The sequence below is a fragment of the Ambystoma mexicanum genome, chromosome 1p (genome assembly GCF_040938575.1).
Source record: "Ambystoma mexicanum isolate Mex_15411 chromosome 1p, UKY_AmexF1_1, whole genome shotgun sequence".
Classification (NCBI taxonomy): domain Eukaryota; kingdom Metazoa; phylum Chordata; class Amphibia; order Caudata; family Ambystomatidae; genus Ambystoma; species Ambystoma mexicanum.
In genome coordinates, this window is record NC_090921.1 from 233,376,889 (window position 1) to 233,399,014 (window position 22,126).

At 50.3% G+C, this 22,126-nt stretch overlaps 2 non-coding genes across 2 annotated transcripts; both read left to right on the plus strand.

Moving 5' to 3' along the window:
• Positions 1-1,337: 1,337 nt before the first annotated feature.
• Positions 1,338-1,419, plus strand: TRNAL-UAG (transfer RNA leucine (anticodon UAG)). The gene has a single exon. It is a non-coding gene; the product is annotated as a tRNA-Leu (tRNA).
• A 13,334-nt stretch (positions 1,420-14,753) lies between these two features.
• Positions 14,754-14,835, plus strand: TRNAS-CGA (transfer RNA serine (anticodon CGA)). Its single transcript has one exon. It is a non-coding gene; the product is annotated as a tRNA-Ser (tRNA).
• Positions 14,836-22,126: the final 7,291 nt, after the last annotated feature.

A 22,126-nucleotide genomic window follows, 5' to 3' on the forward strand; every position in this document is an offset into this window, starting at 1 on the left:
CAAAAAACGTTGGTCCTCTTCAAACCGGTAGAGTGCTTCCATCCTATCCTTTTAGCTTCTGCACCTCTTCTGTAATAAACACACAGTGGTTGGAGGCCGCCGGGTAATGACCAACACCCAGTGGATGATGTTGCTAACCCCTGTGACATCACCAGATGGCCACCTTGCAGACCACTTTTCCCAGCATATTGTGAGCTTCCGTGCCTTTCTAGCTCCGTCTTTCCTTTCTTTCCTGCTAAGCTGCTCCAGCCCAAGCCCCCATACATCTCTAAACATCTCCTCCCTCTCATTTGTACCCATGCGCTATGTTAATACGCCTGGCGCCCCTGGGTTTTGTAACTGATCGGCCCCAGTGCCCAATCTCTAACAAGTTGAGCATGTATTCATATCCTTCCTGTTCCCTTCTGCAGCTCAATGGGTAGCCCGGGCCCTCTCCCCTGCTTCAAGGCCCTTACAACTACCAGACCTTGCAGTGATGCGGTACCCCACCATGTCTCAAACCTGGCCAAACTGCCTTGTGGGGGTCCCCTCTTGCAGATCCACCTCGACAGATCAGTAACTGACCTGGGCACCTCATGAACCTTTACCCCGCGGCCAAATCAGATAAATCCAGGGGGGGTCCCTGAAAGCCGACACACTGCTCCCATTAAATTAATACCCTTGGTATATAAAATGATGAGTTATTTATAACATGTTTAATACCCTGAAGTTTCTCTGAGCGGACCAGATGCTCGACCCTGGTCTGCTTCGTGTCGTCTTGCTCACCAGGCCAGATATAATTCAGCACTTGAATAGTGCGACTAACCCTTGCTACGAAACTTCAGGTATCTGAGCGCTGCTTATTATTACTGAATGGATGAGTTTGTCTTCCCCTGGGTTAAACTGGGAGGGAATATAAAGGCTCCCATGGCCTCACTCAGATTTGCGATGAAGGAAGCTGAGCACCATACGTGCCCATATGCAGGCACGCCCCAAGAGCCTAAAGGTGCAAATGGATGCCCGGCAATAAATCTGCAAGTTACATCTCCATTGACATCCCGCGACGAAGTGATAGTCTCCTCTGTCGTGACCGTGCGTGCCCTGCGGTCTTTATGGTCCCACCTCTTTGTATATCCTGCGACGCGGGATGCAGTGTCTCTTAGTAGGCTAGTAGTAGGTGTGGGATAAAATAGGCGGCGGTTGGGGAAGCCTTCCATAGACCAACCTTTCTTTGAATGCAGGCTTAAACTGACAAATATAGTTCAGCCGCGCACAAAATTGGCTTTCACTAGAAGTACATCGAGTACAGAACTGCAGCTGTCCTTTGTGTGTTAAATGAAATGTTTATAGAACTGTGTGGTAGCGTGGCCGAGCGGTCTAAGGCGCTGGATTTAGGCTCCAGTCTCTCTGGAGGCGTGGGTTCGAATCCCACCGCTGCCAACAGTTTTATTGTTGTGCGCTTTTAAAAATATCTAATGCATATACCATTTTTTTCACCCATTCCTTGGATTTCTACTTTCACCGGGCTCTCTTAGATAGACGCACTTTGTAATGCACGCTTGCCTTTTCTCAAAAAGGGAGACTTTTGTGCTCATTCTGTTTTATGACATTAACGTCTTCTAAACACCGACTATATCGGTATTGCATAGTTGTTGTTTTTTTCATACTTGTTTAAACTAACGTTTCCAAATATGCAACTTTCCCATATGTTGCTTCCTTAGTTGTACATTCCAGTCAGAGAACCAATCCCGATAAGGGAAAACAGTTTTCCACCTGAAGAAGGTGTAGCAGTGCCATCTCCGCAGGCAGTGCTATGTCCCTTTATGAACCAGGAGGCCAGAAGGGGGAGTTTTGAGATGGTGCAGGAGTTGGAGAGGGGGAGTTCTGGAGGATAACTGAAAAGGGAGACAGTAGGAGGCTGGGAAAAGATGGTTCGGAAGAAAGAAAAGTTGATTGGGAAATAAAGAGGAATAGGTGGAAGTGAAAGAGGAGGGGAAGAGGGGGAACTTCATGCGAATGAAGGAACAGGCGGGGAAAAGTCAGTAGTGGTGGTAGAATAGAAGGTAGTAGCTGGAAGTGGGACGATCAGGAGAATTGAGGAAAAGTTGAAGGAGAACAGCATATGGCAGAGGGAAAAGGTGGAACTAGAGATTGAAAGAAGTAGAGAGGAACAGATGAAGGAGGAGTTAATCTATGAAATAAGGAAGAGAAGAGGAGTGATGTGGTGCTGGGATGTAACAGCAGGCCTTTAAGTGCCCCAGGGCTAGCCTGGGCCGAGCCCCGGCAGTTGCCAAAAAGCCTTGCCGGTGCCCACCCCCAACGAACCCCAGCCGTGCCAAAAACCTCTGTGAGGCAGCCTGTGTAGCTGAAGCTCTGTAGTTACTCAGTCTGCATGCAGGTGTCAGGACCTCGGAAGTACTGACACCTGCAAGCAGCATGTGTAAACGTGCAGTGCTACCTACACGGCTGCTTGATGTCTCTGGGCCTCATTACGAGAAGTGCAGAATGGGTTTAACGGCGCCGTTAAACCCACTCTGCACTATTACGGGGTCCCCTCGTGGAAACCGCTCTCGACGTCTGGTTTTTCCAGACGTCCATAGCGGGTCCCGCGAGGGGACCAGGGAGCTAACAACGGGCCCGTTCGTAATAGGCCCGTTGTTAGCTCCCTCCCCATTCCCATTGAGCCCTATTAGGGCTCAATGGGAATGGGGAAGGACCGGGCACGGGTTCCCTGAAGGAGGAAATACCAGGCCCTCCATACTCGGAGAGGCCGGGTATTTCCCCATTCAGGGAATCCGAGGCAGCCATATTAAGGGCATGGCTACCTCCAAAGTCGTAATGAGGCCCTCTGTATTCAGAAACAGGAGGAGGTTGTTGGATTCTCTCTTGCCGGTGCACCGGCAGAAGAGAGAATGTGCGAAGCCTCGCGTGGAAGGCCCGGCTGCGGGAGAGCAATAAATCATGCACACACACGTAGTAAGGATCATGCCCGGAACTGCCTCGCTCGTGGCAGTCCGGGGGCATTTATTTACTGGCGCCTTACGTCACTGCGCTCGCGGGACGTAAGGCGTACATAACATTCCTCCTTTTTTCCAACAACTTGCAACAATGCATACTATACGTAACTGTGTTAACCAAAACAACTTATCTCTACTGTGCCCTCTAGTCCAGCACAGATTTGCCCTCCCTCCAGTGTCATTTTACCACTCATAGGGGCTGATTCATGGAATTATTTGCACTGAAAAACAGGGATTTGTGCGCCATTCTGCCCACAAATCCCTGTTTAACAAATGGGGATTTTCGGGAATGAAGGGCGCACAAATCCCCATTTTTCAGCGCAAATAATTCCATGAATCAGCCCCATAGTCTTTTAACCTTTCGGGGGCTCTCAGTGCTGTCCTTAAGGCATAATGCCCTCGTCTAGGGGCCGTCCCCAGACCTGTGTCCTGTTGTGGCTCACCTTCCTCATTTGGAGACGCCTCATCCGGTCCATCAGGTGGTTCGTCTGCTTCGTGCCTTAAAGTCGACTCTCCCTCGGGTTGGTGATTCTCGTCCTCCAGCGGCGGACCTGCTTCCTCCGAGAGCTGCTGGTCCCCATTTGTCGTGGCACCCTCTTGAACCATGAGGCATTCCTGGTGATCAGGCGATGCCCTTGTGCTGCCGTTACCATCGTTCCCTGTCTTCGAGGTACAGTCCAGGGGACCAAATCATACTGTGTATCAACTTTGCTTTTCATCGGGTTTCGCACCACCAACACCTGGTCACCGACTTGGTGTTTTGATTCCCATGCATGCTTCCTGATGCTCATGCGCTCGTTTGCAGTTATTCTCCTACGATGGGTGTGATTGCTGTCATAGGTGTCTGTGCCCCTGCTTGGGTGGTGTGGAATGGATGAGTTTATCTCTGTCCTATACATGATGTCTGCCGGTGGTAGCCCTGTGGTGCTGTGGGGTGTCACTCGATAGTTTCTTAGGAATCAGTACAGGTCCACCCTCCAGGGGCTGGAGTGTGCCCCATGGTAGGCGTAGCACCTTGTTGATAGTTCGCATGAACCTCTCTACATCGCTGTTAGCTTGTGGCCATCTCGGCGTGAAGTGGTGGTTTTGAATGTTCAGATCATCCAGGTACTTTTTGATCTCCGTACCCTGGAAAGGCGGTCCATTATCACTTCTAATGCATCGTGGCACACCATTGGTGGTGAACATCTTTTCGAGGGCCGATATCACCATATCTGCTGATGTGGATGACACAATTTCCACCTCCGGGAATCTTGAATGGACATCGATAGCTACTAGAAGAGACGTGCCTTCCTAGACCATGCAAAAGTCAATGCTGATTGCGTCCCATCTTGAGGACCCCCGCTCTGCCGCTTGTATGGGTTCGGTGGTGCACTTGTGATCTGACACGGGAGGCAGGGTGCTATGAGTTATTCCACCTTGGTGTCGATGTGTGGGAACCACACTCTGTGTCGGATTCTGGCTTTAGTCCTGACCATACCTTGGTGGCCTTCATGGGCCAACGCCATGATTCTGTCTTGTAGACTGTTGAGGATCACGATCCATGCCCCTCTCAGGATTAGTCCTTCGCTGGTGACCGACAGGTCTTGTCGTACCGATAACATGCCTGTGAGGAAGTCTCTGGCTTCGGGTGTGCAGTTGTGTACATTGCGGAGGATGGATTTCCACTCGCCTGATATGATGGAGTCTTTGATTAGGTCACTGCAGGGGTCGGTTTGCGTGGCTTCTACGATGTCCTCAATGTTGACCGCTTTGGTTTTCATAGTGTGCATGACCTGGCATATGTGCTCCTCGGTTTCTTCTGCCACATTCACTTCCCCTGACGTGGCATCCCTCGGGTGCCTGGATAGGAAGTCCGCCGGGTTGCTGGTTCCTGGTTGGTAGGTTAACTCAAATTTGTATTGTTGTCGGTGTAGCGGCCACTTCCCTATTCTGACCGGGGGTGCAAAGAGGATCCGGTGAATATTGGGATGAGGGGCTTGTGGTCTGTGTAGGTCCTGAATTTCCGTCCATATAGATATATGTGGAAATGGCTGTAGCTCCACAGTACTGCAATAGCTTCTTTCTCTATGTGTAGGTATCGGTGTTCGGTTGGAGTCAGGGCGTGGGATGCATAGGGAATTGGCTTTGTCCCTCCTGTCCGGGCAAATTGAACGAGGATCGCGTCGACGTATCGTTTTGTTGACAGTGTGAGGTCGTAGTAGGCCATTGTTGTCTCGGCTGAGAGGGATGTTTTGATCCGCTCGAATGCCTCCTGGCAGTCGGGGCTCCAAGCCCATTTTGTGTTGGATTTTGCGAGTTCTCTGAGCGGCTCGAACATTGTTGCCAGGTTGGGGATGAACCTCCCGCAGTATGTCGCCATCCCCAGGAAGCTGCGTACCTCTGTGGGTGTGGGTGTGGTTGGGGGAGAGGCTTCCTTGATGTCCGCAACCTTTTGTGGGTCGGCTGACACCCCCGTGCTGTTGAACACGTATCCGAAAAAAGTAATCTCTTCTTTCATGAATTCGCACTTTTCCCGGTGGATGGTAAGCCCTGCGGCCTCCGTGCCTGACTACCATTCAGGAAGACTGTCCACAGTCAGCTGCCAAATGGTTAGCTTTGAGAATTTCCCACCTGAGGGATTTCAACTCCAGACTAATGTATATGAGAGTACGGCCCTGAAGAAGGGGAAAGATATCCCCGAAATGCATTAGCAGAAATAAAAACACTCTCTTTTCTAAATATACACCCAATTTGACTGTGATCCCTTCACTATTTTGGAATACTAATACCAACGATACTGTGCAAACAAGGAGAATAACGAACAGTGATATGAATAATTTATGTTTGACCAAATTAGCATAAGTTTACCAAACTGCGTCTGTACATGTTCTAATCTCGGATGAGATCCATAGTGAGCGGCAGTTTAGTTGTGTGTGACACACCCATCTTGTTTCTTGGACTACAAGTGATATATCTGGAGTCAAAATGCAGTTTTAATTGATGGTATCCAGCGTTGAGATCAACTTTGGAGAACACCTTCGACCCCACAAGGTATGTAATAATTTCATCGAGTGTGGGGGTGATGTGCCGTTCCCACTTGATTGCTGTTTTTGGAAGGCGCATGACGATGCAGATCCTCACCTTCCCCGGTTACTTCGGCTTCTTTGTCACCATCATGGGTGATACCCATGGTGTCGGCCCAGTTACTCCATCTATGATTCCTGCCTTTTCAAGTTCTCGCAGCTCCTTTTCGTCTTGGTCCCTCATGTGGAATGGGGTTCTTCTGTGACGCACTGCTTGGGGCTGTACCAATTTGTCGATGTGGAGCTTCATACGTTTTCCTTTCAGGCATCCAATGCCTTTGCGGAGGCCCGGTTACTTCTCAAGGAAGCTGGTGATGTCTGTTGGGTCTGTTACATCACAGATGAAACAGATTAGTGCCAGGTCTTCTGCTGCATCCCCAGTAAGTAGGCATTCGATGCCTGCGTTGATGACGTATACCTTTGATTGTAGCACTCGGTCACCTCTGCTGAGTGTTGTCCTGACGTGTCCCTCCACTGGTAGTGGGGTCTTGCACCCGTAGGCGAATAATAGCGTGTCTGTTGGCTTTAGGCCAAGACGGGGGCGTAGTTTTTGGAACATAGTTGCCGGCATGACATTTACTGATGCCCCAGTGTCAATTGTCATTTGTGTCTCTTGGCCCTGTAGGGCCACTAGGCATTTTTGTCTTCTTTGCCTCTTCGCTGAATCTATACCTCTGTGTTCGAGTGCCGAGACTAGGTAGACGTTTCTCCCCCTTCTCATTTGTCCATTTTCTGCATCTTTCATTATGTCACCGTCATCATCACCTGCTTCGTCGGTAGATGAGTTGGCAGTTTCGACACAGTGGGCTTTGGCTTGTTTCTTTCTCTTAGGGATTCCTTTGTCTTGTTGTGGCTGGGGGTGTTGTGTTCGCCCTGATGATCTACAGACTCCTGCGTAGTGGTCCTTCCGGCCACATGCTCCGCACGTGGTTCCTTGTGCTGGGCAATTCCGTCTTCCATGACGCACGCCTCTGCACCATCCACATTCTGTAGGCCCTGGAATTCTTGGCTGCCACTGAGGTGAGTTGTTTGTGTCGTTGGGGTCTTCTCTCAGCTTTTGGCGGTTGGCGATTGTTAGGAAAGATTTCACATTTGAATTTAATTTTTCCTCCATGTGTCAACCCCCAAACATTTTGCTGCTGTTTAAACACCTGTGACTAGACTTTGCCAGAGAAGCCCAGCCCTCATCTGCACTTCTCTGGGCTTTCGCTCACTTTTTATGGGGAAACTGACATGCCCTTAAGACAGTCAGTACTGGGAGATTTTGTTTCCCTTAGTCCTTTCCTCATGTTGCAACATGTAACAAGTGTGCAATGTAACTTACCTTACAGCACACTTGGGTCGCTAGTCATTTTTAAAGGCCCTAGAAACTCTCGCTGGACTTTTTATGAACTGTGCAGATGTGTCATGGTCAGGACTGGTGGCAGCTTTCGTTTACATATATTTGTAACCCTTTCTTGCCATGTTAACCACGTTTAACCGCGTTTGGCACAAATAGGTGGCCTGGCTCCAAAATGGCCATGCCACGAGGTTCTTTGTCCTGTCTTTTGGCCATTTTGCCCCTTCACCTTCCCCAGGTCGAGTCGGCTCGGATTAGTCCTTATTTGGTCGTGCACTTTCCCGCGAAACCCAATGCTTTTGTGGGCTTCTGCATGCCTTGTGTGTGTGCCTCCAGAATGTGCCCTGGGATGTCTGTTCCCAATACACATCCTGGGTGCCAGAGAGTCTAGAGTGCCCTGAATGCCTGGGACCACTGTGATCTGTGATTGGTCCACGTATGGAGTGAGTGTTTGTGAGCAGATCTCCCATTGGGTCCTCTCCGTTTTGGTGCGAAGGGAACTTTGGATAAGAGGAGGCTGAAAACACCACCACCAGGTCGATCTCCTGAGTTCATACGAACAAACGACAAGGAGCCAAGTATCCTACAACAAGAAGACGAGTCGAGGAACCGCTGGTGACCTGCTGGAAGGTTTGGCACCCTGAGCCCGCTGTCGTCCTGTGGGACCCCTCTGCATCTGATCGTCCTAGAAGGTCTGTGAAGACACTTCGACCCATTGGAATAGTGGGACCAACTATTCTTGGCACCTTCATCAAACCCTGCAAGTAAGCCTCTTCGGAAGTGTCCCTGGGCCAAGCAGTGGGCTGACCAGCTTACACGGGATGTTTGCTCTGTCACCGCCACCGTTTCGAGGAGGCCCTCGAAACTTGGCATACTGATAGCTCTGTGTCCACGGCACCCTCACACCGAATTTCGTACACTTGGCGTTCCCTGGTCTGAAGTGAGACGAGTGTACCCGGACCAGAGTAAACGCAGTTGCCGTGTTGCCCTGCTGTGGCAACGACCTGTGCAAGTTCGTTGCATTTGGGTCCCCCTTGACCCTGAAGCCTGCTGCAGTGCAACTGTGCCGATTCCTCTACCCTGTGCAGAGAAATCGTCACTGTCCCGTTTGGGAATCTTCACTGCATCTCGGAAACTACCGGTGTCTAGACGTCCTGATTGTCGCATTCGACGCTGCCAGCGAAGTGGACTGTACTGGCGAAGTTTGGATCTGCCTGCGTCGGGGACCGGTGAGTAATCCTTATCCCAACTGGTGGCCTCTAGCGCAGGAGCCCATTTTTACACACGAAGTGGCCCCTGAGGGCCCCTTTCTTTTCCACAGCTATTGTGAAATAGCGACTCTATCCCGAACTCTCCAACTGCCTCTGCCCTTAAGTGGAGGTCCTGTTTGAATAGTGGGAACTTGTTCTTCATCGCCTTATCCACCTGCCTGACCTGCTAGAGACCCTTGAAGAGACCGTATTTTGTCCATTGGCACAAGCGCGTGCATGTACTATTGAGCATAAGGTTCCTCTCTTTGTAGGGCTTGGACTGCCTCTTAAGATAGGTGTATTCTCGATGTGGAACTGGGTCTAAAGATTATTTGCACTGCCTGTTTTCCTCCCCATCTAGGTGGTCTACCTATTTCATGCTTTTAACCCCTGAGACCCCAGTGGTCTTGTATATATATATTGTGTTGATATTGATGTATTGGTTTATTCTAATGTTACTGTGATTCTTTGCTATGGTCTATTTTACAAAGGCCTTGTAATAAATGTGTATATATTTTTAATATAACACCTGTCTGGAGTAATTTGTAAGTGCCCTTGCTTTGAGTGCTCATTGAGGTCTTTCAGTCACCCTCAACCCTCTTTAGTCTTAGTCTTGACCGCCTGCCATAGCTACCCTGATTGGTCTGGCTTGTCTAGAGGTTACCCTGTTCCAAGAAACTAGGCTGGCCTTCTGACCCTCTGCCCCTACAGGTCAGAGTTCAGAAATCCTTCTTAACAGCGATTTGGGCTATCGTCGCTGTCGTCGGCATCAGTTGGAGCTTCTGAAGTGTGGTGCCCCTGTGTGCCACCCTCGCGTGCATCAGTTCTCTTTGACGCCCATATTCGAGGATTGTGGATAAGGAAATGCCTTTTTCGCTCAACACCATGCTGCACAGTTTTTCAGAGTGTATGGCGTTGATGTTTTGGCGTCTTATCTCCTTTTCGACATTGTCAAATTCACACGAGAGTGCAAGTTTTCCGAGTCGCGTGTGATAAGCGTTGAGTGTTTGTTCCTCCATCTGGGTGGAGGTGCAGAAGATGAAAGTCTCGTAGTCCGGGTTCAGTTGTGGCATGAAGTGAGAGGGTCTTTGGCGAGTTGGTAGATGTCTGAGCCATCTCCGATTACTAGGTAGTTGAAAATGCACAGGACGTCGTCACCCACGTTGAGTAGAAGATGTGACCTCATTTTCCTGGGCGTTATGCTGTCTTTACAGTCCATTGCCATTTCGAACTTCTGGATCCACAATAGCCAGCAGGGGCCCACTCAGAATGGGTCGATGTAAGGGTCGAATGGTCCGAACGCCATTGTCGTTCCACCATGCGGTCGCAGGGATGGTGTAGCGGGTGATAGTGATGCTGCAATTCTCTACGGCGTGCCAGGCCTGGGTGTGGACAGGCCAGTCGCCATGTTGTGCTGATATTGGGGTTGCCACAGATGACGTACATGTGCGGTGAATACTCCTCACCTTTGTGATCTTGTTGCAGATTGGGTGTCGAGGTACCCAGTGGCTCTCCTCTGTTGTTGCCTGCGGTGTAGTATCGCCTGGTCTGATGATGAGTCTTTGGGCAGGCCACAGGTACACATCTGTTTAGAGCATGCAATGTTCAGCAGTCTTTGGATGTTGGTGTGTTGTATGAGAAGATGAGGTAGCAAGACAGAAGGAAAAACATTTTTGTAATTCTTTTTTTTTTGGGTGGTGGATGGGCCCCCCACTGTGTTCCCAAAAATGTGCCTGTGTCGAGGGCTTGTAGGCTGATTTGTAGCTCACACACGCAATGCTTTCATAGTTTGTTCCTCGTCGCCAGTGTTGGATTCTCTCTAGCCGGTGCGCCAGCGGAAGAGAGAATGTGCGAGGCCCCTCGTGGAAGGCCCGGCCGGGGGAGAGCAATATATCATGCACACACACATAGTAAGGATCATGGCAGGAACTGCCTCGCTCGTGGCGGGGCCTTTATTTACTGGCGCCTTACGTCACCGCGCTGCCCAGCACTCCTTTTGTTTCCGAGTAAATAATCATCACGCAGCATGAAGCCAATGGGCTTCATGACTTAATGCTTGATGACTTAACTCGAAAACAAAAGGAGTGCTGGGCAGTACAACCCTCCAACCCTCCTCCTGTTTCTGAGTACAGAGACTGTTAGGCAGAATCCTGTGCAGTGCCCTTAGGGACCACTACACACAATTAAGACAACAGGTGGCAATACAAGTTTTACCTTTGGTACAAGCCTGTACTACTAAGTTATAGTGGTAGCAGTAGCAGAGCAGCCAGGCTTATCTCAAGAGTATATGAACAGTAGCAGAGATTACATAAAGGGACCACAATTACTGTGACTCAAGCAAGCACTGACTCAAGGTTTCAGGTAAAAATATAAGTACATTTATTTTTAAACCATCAGTTATAAAGACTACTCCTCTATTAAACTTTAAAGAAAACCACACATTAAATATACTACAACTAACCAATTCACTTTGTACAGTAAGTCTCAAGGTAAGTACCCTGTGTTTGAATGAACCAGTGTTATGAACAAAACACGATACCACGGATACGGTTGCAATCACTTTTTGACAGTTCGGTCAACTAAATAAACGCGTATCCGTGACATGAAATGATACCGGGGCAAAAACACACTTAGCACCTGAGATACCCAGAGGGAGTTGGAGGCAAAAATCACAGGCAATATTTAGGTTAGGCAGACAGGATCGAGAAACACTCAAACACAGGAGTTCAAAAGTCAAAGGGTCGGAGCCAGGTTTAGATGACACCGGAGGCCTGTGCCGAAGATCACACCGTTAGACAGTTCACGATTCCGTATAGCCCAAGAGTACTTGAATTTGTCAATGTTCGGAAGCAAAAGTTATAAGAAGGAGGGAAGACAAGGACGAGCCTTGCAGATGAAGAAAAGGGGTTCAGTACCTTACTTCCACAATGCAGCTGGAGCCCTGGCAGTTGTTCCTGTTGGTTTCCCACAGACCCACGATTCCTGGAGCTTCGTTGTGAAGGAGGACATCTGAAGGGGGTCTGCACCACACAGGGATGAAGCCGGCAACAGCGACAACGAAAATGTGTGCTCCTTAAAAACAGGAGAGGCTCAGCAGGTGGCTATCCGGACCACTACAGCAGTGTGCAGCGATTTCAACCACAGCAGAGATCTCTGACTGAAGAAGATGAGCTGGTTATCCCCACCAGGCCCAAGGGAAGAAGACTCCGGACTGGATCTTCTCTTAGTCGTCGAAGGGTAGATAGCTCAGGACTGCAGCAGGACTTTACCGGGACGGGGACGTTGCAGCAGCCGTCGTTCTCTCCGCTTCTCTTCGGTTCCTTGTAGTTCCAGAGGCGACTCTGACTTCTAGCCCAAGAGACCTGCCTTTTATGCGCAAAAGCCCCATTCACACAGCCTGGCTGTCAATCACGCAGCAGGGGGGTTGTCCAGCCGGGACAACCACCTCAGCCAATCATGGCAAAGTGCGACTTGGGTTTCCAAGGATACCCTGTGCAGGGAGTGACTACACTCCTCCCTCACATTCAGCCCACCTAGACACCCAGGCGCCTTGAGGAGGGCTTCTCTGCAGAAGCCCGCCAAAAAGACGGTGAACAAAGAAGGCAAACCTAGTTTGCCGCGCAAAGTAAAACACAATACGGACTTTAACAGAAAGAAATGGCGAATAAACCCAACCGGAGCAAAAAGAAAGACGATTTGGTCAAGCAGGTTTATGTTCGAGGCTGATATAATAGCCAAGAACAGTACCACGTTCATCTAATATAATCGCGGTAGAAAAGTTAGGGTAGATACCACTGTCACCAGCCAAGTCTAAATGTTAAAAGAGCAAAACAATGCTCAGGGAGGTACAGACAGAAAATGGGTACCGATTAGCCCTTTCCAGTACTCCATGTAAGATGGGGTGTACTGGGTCTGTGGTAAAAATGACCATGTAAAGTAAATGGCAACTTTACCTTTCTCTAGGGGACAGTAGTCAGCCCCAGCGAAATGGAGTCAGAGGGAAGTCTAAAAGACAACCCTGGGGTACTACACTAAAGGTGCCGTGTAACCCATACAAGAAAAGGGGAACTTGGAGTGGGGTGCTCCAGTGCCCAAGATCACACAATGGGCCTCATTACACGGACGCCGGTAACCATGGCGAATTACCGCCCTATTCCAGGGTGTGGTGGGGCGGTAATTCCCCATTCACCATGGCACTTCCCCGTTCCCATTTTTGCCCCCATAGGGCTCAATGGGAATGGGGAAGGCGGTAATTGCGGTACCGTAATTACTTCCAAGGTCCCTTTGCGGGTCCCGTCCTTAACGGCTGGTAAAACCTACCTTAACGGCTGGTAAAACCAGCCGTTAAGGTAAGGTCCCACAACGGGACCTCGTAGTAAGGCGGTAAGGGTTTACCGGCACTGGTACCCTTACCGGTACCGGTAAACCCTTACCACCATCCTTGTAATTAGGCCCAATGAGTAACAACACATAGGCCAAAACACATGTAAGAGTGGAAAAAAGATGTACACTCTTACCAGGTGGAAAAATAAACTCCAGAAATCCAGCAAAGCTGCTGGGGGATTCACTAGGTGAGGGGAAATTAGCCCTAGAAGGAGAATTCTCCCTAACAGAGACCTCAGCAGCAGGGTGACCTTTCATTCAAAGAGCTGGTGGTTTAAGAGTTGCCTGCCACCGGCTCCTTGGATGAAAGGACTGCATGCTGTGTGTGAGCTGGGGCACACTTGTGTCACACCTTTGGTGCACCCAACCCCTTCTTTTGTTTCAAAGGAGTGACTGAGTGCATCAAAGGTAATAATGCCAGTGCAGGCCAGCCCTACTTCTGTTACCAGCACTCCCCTAACCTTAGGCGTGGGAGGGCTTTCCTTGGGGCGTGGCCTGCATTGGCCACACCCCCTAAGGAGACCTCCCCCACGCCCCCACACCCTCCAGGATTTCTAATCCCACTTAAGCACTGTGTAACAGCCATGGGGAAAGTGAGCTCCCAGACAAGGAGGGGCTTGCAATAGAAGAGCAGGAGAACCCGGACAAGGAGGGGCTAGCAATAGAAGAGCAGGAGAACCCGGACAAGGAGGAGGTTGCAATAGAAGAGCAGGAGAACCTGGACAAGGAGGAGGTTGCAATAGAAGATAAGGAGAAACCTAGTGTAGGGAAGGTTGGGCGTTCAAGTTCCGTTAGAAAGAAGCTGATAGGCCTTAAATCCAAGGAGCATCAGGAAATAGGTCTGGACGTTTGAGCATGTCACAGAACATGGAAGAGGTAAAGGAAAAGTTAGAGGAAGGAACTAGTGGAAAGGAAAAGAGAATGAGCTGAGGAGGGTACACTGGTAGTGGTTTAAATGGAAAAAAAGAAGTGCAGGTATTCACTAAGTTACAAAGCCGGACATTTTGGCACAGTGCTTTTGGCGCGGACCGGTTTCGGCACAGCACCTTGGGCATAGGTCCCTTTTAGGCACACCCTGTTGTCTGTAGGCATTGCCCAGTGAGATTGAAGTATGTGCCAAGGAGCACACACTTTAGTAAAGCCGTGTATCTGAGATGCTTTCATACAAACTTCCAGTTTTTCGTTATGTATTGGGTTGAGAAAGTTTGAATATCTATTTTAAATGAGACTTTCTTTTTTGCATATCAAACTCGCAGATCATAGATGTAAACTAGAATGGGAGTTTTATTATTGCGCACGTTCATTGCCTAATAAGAATGTTGGTAGGTAACTGGATTGCCAGTGAAGGCTGCCACATTTTAATAAAGCAGGAAAAGAACCGAGCAACACATGATCTGAAAACTCTTGAATGATGCAGTCAGATAACCTGGTACAGGCGCAACAGCAGTCTTGTCATGTGTGAGAGGCAGCCGTGAGAGGCGTGCTCAAGGCTTTACACCTGAACACGATATCCGAGCTGAGGTCGTTCCCCAAATACCCATTTCCTCCTCTTGGTCATTCTGCGTCTATGCAAGTTGGGCAATCCTGCCTCTTACCTCAACTGCGCTTGCGTTTTGTAACCACAGTTTCCGGTTTCTTTTGCAATTCCTTCCACAACTCTTTACTATATCACTGGGCAGTGATGATACGTATCTGGACAGGACGATATATGTTGACATAAGCTGTGATGGCCGAGTGGTTAAGGCGTTGGACTCGAAATCCAATGGGGTTTCCCCGCGCAGGTTCGAATCCTGCTTACAGCGAATTACGCTTTTACTTTCTAACGCAGACACATTGCATTTGCTGTTTTGCAATGTCCCATTTAGTCCTATACTCCAATTCCCATCAATTAGAATTAGAATTCCAATTTAACTTCCCGGAACGACTGATGAAACCAGTCTCCTTTAAGTGTCACCGGAATATCACATTTTATTCTGAAAATAATAATGTTTAAATCCAAAGCAAGCACTTTGCATAAAAATAAACGCTGTGAAGGGCACGAAAGAATTATTTTCCCATAGGAGGCTACCGTGTTAAGCACATTCAGCTTATTTATCACATTGCTTCAAGACAACAATATTGCATACTACACTATAGACATTGTAATGCAAAGCAGCCTTGTAAAGAACGTAAGCCATTCTAGCTGCCTGTTGGAGCTAAAATAAGCAATGCATGTTGTGTGCGTTCATTAAACAACCAAATACCCACATTACCACTGAACAATAACAACTTAGATGTATGTTAAGTCAAAGGAATTCCGAAAGCGCACGTCTACCCAGTGCGAGAGGGCAGGGGTGCAACTAGACTGACACTCGATGGGGGGTGGCAACACGTCAATTGGTAGGGCAGGGTTTACCTTCGAAGACTTTGTCTGGGTGGGTGTTGCACATTTTTATGGTGCCCTATACCTGTTGGCCCAAAGGAATGTTCATGGAAACTAGTGTCCAACTAGCAGCCAATGGGGCAATGTAACTCCCATGGGGCCAGCAGGGGTGGACTGGGAACCAAAAGAGGCCCTGGAAATAATGTTCAAAGCGGCCCCATATTACACATTTTCAGCAAGTCCAACCATTTTGCTATGAGAACATGCAGAAATACCACAAACACAAGAGGCCCAGGGTGCAGAGGCCTACAGTAAAATCTCCAGAGTTCCCTCTAGGCCAGTCCACTCGAGGCAGTATGGACGCATTTGCCAGAACTCGGACACCTGCAGAGCTTCCACACACCCTGTCATTGCGATGCCGAGACATTAGGGCAGCTCCTCCAAGTTACCCTTTTCTCATGAAGCATTGTGTACCTGTATTTCAGCCCTGTGGCATCCATGCACCACTCTCTCACCACTGAACTATCGACATTCTGATCCTAGCATACATCACCCCTGACTGAGACATGCATAGAGCCCTCGCAGTGCACCTTGGTTCCGACATGTATTGCGCCCCCCCATATGATCCTCTGTAAAGACTTGCAGTGTGCACAAGTAAATAGCTCATTGCTGAGGCCTTGACACTGCCACTGAAATGAATTTACCACCTCGTATAATCAACGGGTAGCTCAAACACATACCCTTTTTCTGGCTTGATAGCTCAGATAACAAAAGCACCTTCTGCAGTTATCTACGTTGCATACCAGTTCTCATGTTCCACTAATGAATGAGCCTAGTTAGCCTTTCATCCTTGGAAGCAGGGACGTTATTTAGGAGTCGCCAGAGGTCTAAAAAGAATTTTTGCAATGCAAGCTCCTGGGCTGTGGCCAGCACCATGTGGGGCTCTTTACTTCTGGCTAGCATTCTTGTTCAGACCCCTTAAAACAAATAAGAAAAATAAGAACAGGAGTGCCACAAACCTAACACTTTCAGCACAGACCCTAAATAAGAAAGAATAGGAATACCAAATAATGTGTATTTCTGGAATGCTATACAATCATTGCTAGACTCATTAAAGGTTTATTTCAGGCACACTTCAGGGGGTGAGTCACTGATTTAGTCTGTTCTTAAACGCCTCAACTCAGCCTTTCATCTTTCTCAGGTCGATAAATGAGTACCAACACATGTTGGGTGATATTGGGTGTATATTTTTACTATATAAAGCGCTTAAGCGTAAGTGCTATATAATAACACATCATTATCATTTGGTCATGGACTTCTGCTTGCATTCACAGTAATTTGGGAATATGGGCCTATACACACTGATCTTAACGATACATATGGCGATCCATTCTTGTATGAAATGTACATCACATTATAGTGATATCAAAACCATATTTTTCGTAGTGTACAATGCTATGTGATGCCACTTCCTGTTTTGTCAACGGGTGAAAGGTCGTGTTCCATCGCTTCTCGCGCTATCACTTCGGGGTGGGGTCAAATGACATTACTTCCTGTGATGTCATGGGGTCAAGGGACGTGTGATGTCACTTCCGCTACACCTGGCATTTTGGTGAAATGACGTCCCTGTTTGGAAGGCCTTGCAGAAGCTATCGTTATGGAGCGGGTCTCATGTTGGTTTTAGATTTTTTAAAAATAGTCTGCTGTTTATACGGGGCTTTCACCAAAACACTTTGAATAGAAAATGTGCATACAGTTATTACGACGGCGGAAATTCATCCTTGCTGTGATTTTGAACCTGCCTTGTACAAACCGCAGACTGATCTCGGCAGCAAGCGTTTAACTTGCAGAGCTTGATGGTGCTCTGAAGGGCTTTGCAAGGAAGGGCAGGGGGCGGAGAGGTGGGGGCTGCTTGAGTACAATGCAGAGCCAGGAGGAAAGCTGGCATGTGCCCTGCCTCAGGCCTGTGCCGATAGCTATAAGCTCGGTGCAAGTAGTGGGCTGGAATCGTGGACCTACTTACCTTTGGTACTGGAGATACATGGCTATGTCAGAGCACAGGACTGCTTGCCACTTGGTTGTCACTTTGCTGGCCATAGTGCCCAGTGCCGTGTACCAGGCCTTCCATGACAGTCATTTGCCATCTGGTCTGACTCAAACACCTGCTGCTGCAGCTTGCCCTGCACCTGACCTGCGTGAATGTGTGTGCAGTGCAAGTGCGTTCCCCGGTGCCAGCCCAGGCCCTCATGTGCATGAGTGCAGCCTAGCTGCCCATTCCCAGGCCTGGGGAAAAAACAATGCGCAGGCAGCGTCAGCGTGCCGTCGGTGGTGGCAGCCAATTCTTGCAGAACCACCCAAGCGGATGCACGCGACCCACAAATCCTTCCTCACCAAAGAAAGAGGCCCTAGGTCCAGAGGCCTACCGGGGGATGTCCCGGTGGGGCAGTCCAGCCCTGGGGGCCAGTGACATTTTCCAAGAACATGATAGGTTTTAAATACAAAATGCGCTTGATGGTACCTACCAGTATGATATTGCTGTGGTTGTGTTGTGGTGCATGTCCCCGAGAAGCGGCGAGAGCAAGGAGGAAGATGTATGGTAGGCCAATACAGGGCCAAGCTGAAACATTGAATAAGCGAGTTCGCACAACCCGAGCTTCAAGTCATTTTTTTAAAAGAACATTTTTAGTTGTGATAGTAAAACGTACAAGTTCTCTTAAGATGTATTGTATGACGGCTAGTAAGTGGTCGTAGAGGTTATAAGTTTAACCCAACCACTTAATAGAGACCTTAGTCCACCCATTTTTTTTTAGGGTTAAAACACCGGAAGTGCTGCTTCCATCTTTGTGAGGGGTTTGAACACCGGATGTTTAGCCTGTAGCTGTAGCTTCACAGACAGAATTTGAATTCCGGTAACCAGCCAGCCATCTTTGTGAGCAGTGGAAGGACGTGTTGCTGTTAGCATTCGTTATTTATGAAGGACAATGCAGTGCATACTGTAAGATACGTCAGTGCAGAGTTAAAAGAGCTGTCTCACACTGAGCAGGCCAGACGCTGTCTGCTCTTCTCTGCAGCAGCCAGGACTGAAGAAACCAAATCTATATACCTTACTCTCTCAACCTGGTGATGCTGCAAACCGGATTAAGGGGGTAATTCATAGAATCCAGCGCACAAGTGACGCATGCGGCTGGTGCACAGTGTGCGCGTGCAGCAGTCTGAGCCAGCCGCGTGCGCCAAAATCCATTTCCATGCACAGCGTATTAATGGATTTCAACATCCATAACCAGCCGTGGCGCAGAGTAGTGCAGCGAACCTGCAGCAGTGCCAGTTACGCCCCCAACCCCTCCCCGTGCGCCATGAATGGCGCACAAATCCTGTACATGGCGCACAGGCCAGTGGACCAGCATACATCCCCCCCACCACGAAAACATCTGTAAAACTCCCTGCGCACCCCTCCGAATACACGTACCCTGCTGCGCCTGTGCGAGCGGGGTACGTGTATTTCTGGGATGCGTGGGAACTTTCACATGCGATTGGGCCTGTGTGAGCGGGGTACGTGTATTCCTGGGGCGTGTGGGAATTTTCACACGTGATTGGCCCTGTGCGAGTGGGGTACGTGTATTACGGGGGGCACGGGCAGTTTTACACGCGATTGGTCCTGTGCGAGCGGGGTACGTGTATTTCTAGGGTGCGCGGGAACTTTCACACGCGATTGGGCCTGTGTGAGCGGGGTACGTGTATTCCTGGGGCGTGCGGGAATTTTCACACGCGATTGGCCCTGTGCGAGTGGGGTACGTGTATTACGGGGGTGCGCGGGCAGTTTTACACGCGATTGGCCCTGTGCGAGCGGGGTACGTGTATTACGAGGGGTGCGCGGGCAGTTTTATACGCTATTGGGCCTGTGCGAGCATGGTACGTGTATTTCTAGGGTGCAAGGGCAGTTTTACATGTGATTGGGCCTTTGCGAGTGGGGTACGTGTATTTCTGGGGTGCGAGGGCAGTTTTACATGTGATTGGGCCTTTGTGAGTGGGGTACGTGTATTTCTGGGGTGCACGGGAATTTTAACACGCGATTGGCCTTGTGCGAGCGGGGTACGTGTATTTCTGGGGTGCGCGGGCAGTTTCACACGCGATTGGCCCTGTGCGAGCGGGGTATGTGTATTACGGAGGTGCGCGGGCAGTTTTATACGCTTTTGGGCCTGTGCGAGCATGGTACGTGTATTTCTGGGGTGCACGGGCAGTTTTACATGTGATTGGGCCTTTGCGAGTGGGGTACGTGTATTTCTGGGGTGGACGGGAATTTTAACACGCGATTGGCCTTGTGCGAGCGGGGTACGTGTATTTCTGGGGTGTGCGGGCAGTTTCACACGCAATTGGCCCTGTGTGAGCGGGGTACGTGTATTTCTGGGATGCCCAGGAATTTTCACACGCGATTGGCCCTGTACGAGCGGGTACGTGTATTTCTGGGGAGCGTGGGCAGTTTAACATGTGATTGGCCCTGTGCGAGCGGGGTACTCGTGTTACGGGGATGCGCAAGCAGTTTTACACACGATTGGCCCTGTGCGAGCAGGGTACGTATATTACGGGAGTGCGTGGGAATTTTCACTCGCGATTAGCCCTGTGCGAGCAGGGTACGTGTATTACGGGGGTGCGCAGGCAGTTTTACACACGATTGGCCCTGTGCGAGCGGGGTACGTGTATTTCTGGGGTGCGCGGGAATTTTCACATGCGATTGGCATTGTGTGAGCGGGGTACGTGTATTTCTGGGGTGCGTGGGCAGTTTCACATGCGATTGGCCCTGTGCGAGCGGGGTACGTGTATTTCTGGGGTGCGTGGGAATTTTCACACGCGATTGGCCCTGTGAGAACGGGGTACGTGTATTTCTGGGGTGCACGGGCAGTTTTACACGCGATTGGCCCTGTGCGAACGGGGTATATGTATCACGGGGGTGCCCCAACGAATTGGCAGTGTGTGTCCTCCCAGGTGTGACCTATCACCCCTCCCCAGGGCCTGCAGGCAGACCACAACACAGGGGAACACACTGCACCCCTGGCCATGCCCCACAGGCAGCCCATCCACCCTGGCGAAGCCCCCCAACCAGCCCACATGTCACCACGCACAAGTAACCACTTACTCATGCCCCCCTGCACCCACATACACCCAGCATTCAGGTTCAGGCCCCAACTCATGTCCCCCAGCACCCCCATCCACCCAGCATTGAGGTTCAGGCCCTGACTCATGCCCCCCAGCTCTCCCATTTACCCAGCATTGACGGGCACCTGCCAGCAGGCCCCGACTCATGTCCCCCAGCACCCCCATCCACCCAGCATTGAGGTTCAGGCCCCGACTCATGCCTCCCAGCACTCCCATTCACCCAGCATTGACGGGCACCTGCCAGCAGGCCCCGACTCATGTCCCCCAGCACCCCCATCCACCCAGCATTGAGGTTCAGGCCCCGACTCATGTCCCCAGCACCCCCATCCGCCAAGCATTGAGGTTCAGGCCCCGACTCATGTCCCCCAGCACCCCTATCCACCCAGCATTGAGGGTCAGGCCCCGACTCAGGTTCCCACCCAACATGTCATGAAGATGCACATTCACAGGCCTCATGTCAAACAAAATTCCCACTGCACGCCACCCCAGTCTTTAGACACAATCAAGTTTCCAATCACCGCACACTGAAAGGCCTATTACTTGTCACTAACCGGCTCACACACATCCATACATGGCCTATGTTACACATACAGGCAAGTAGCTCACTACCAGCACACTGCAACATGCCCTGTTTCACACAGCAATGCATGGCCATTTACCGCTCAACTCCAGAAGGGCCTGCATCCTGAGGATCTGGTGGCGAAGCACTGGGCGAATGCGCTCCAGGACCCTCATCTGCTGTTTGGTAAACTGGCCCCGGCCTGAAGGTCCTGGACTTGTAGTCCTCCCAGCGCTTCTGGACGTGTTTCAGGTCTCGGGTGCCAGCCCCTCCGCATTGATGGCACCCACGATGTCCGTCCAGATCCTTCTCCGTCCTTCCTTGTCGGCGCGCAATGGTGTGAAGAGGGCATCATAATGCCCCAGGACATGCTCCACCAGGACACCAACTTCCTTCTCACTGAAGCTGGCGGCCCTCTGGCTGGGGACGCCAGTGGTCTCGGATGGTGTTTGGCCCGGCATGGCGACCCCCGAGGCAAGTGTGGGTGGGCAACTGGGTCCTGGGACTGGGCTGTGGAGCGATGGTATCCCAGTCGGGAGTCTTCTGTTCCAGCAGGGGTGGACACAGCAACTGGACCCCTGCAGATGGCTGATGTGCAGGCACCAAATAGCAGGGCAGGTGGCAGCAGGCAGGCAGCAGCAGATGGCAGGTGGGAGCGTGCTTGGGGTTCTTGAGGGCAGGAAAATGGCCTTTTGGGCAAGAGCGTGGTCTTCCGTGTGTTTTTGCGTGGCCAGCTTGATGCGGAGTGATTTGGCATGTGAAAAAAGTGCACGTCAGCGTGAAATCTGAGGAAAGGCCCTTAGCACGTAAGCGCGTCTGTGATGTTACGCGCATGGGCGTTTCCCTCGTGATGTGTGCATAGTGGTTCAGCGCATGAAAAAACTGCATGTCCACGTGTGAATGCGTGTAATCCGAGGAAAGGGCCTACGTGCATAAGTGACGCAACACGCACGGGCATTTCGCTCAGGACGGGTTAAAGGTGAGCGGGACCAGCAGTTCGCTGTACGTGCCATTCGTGGAG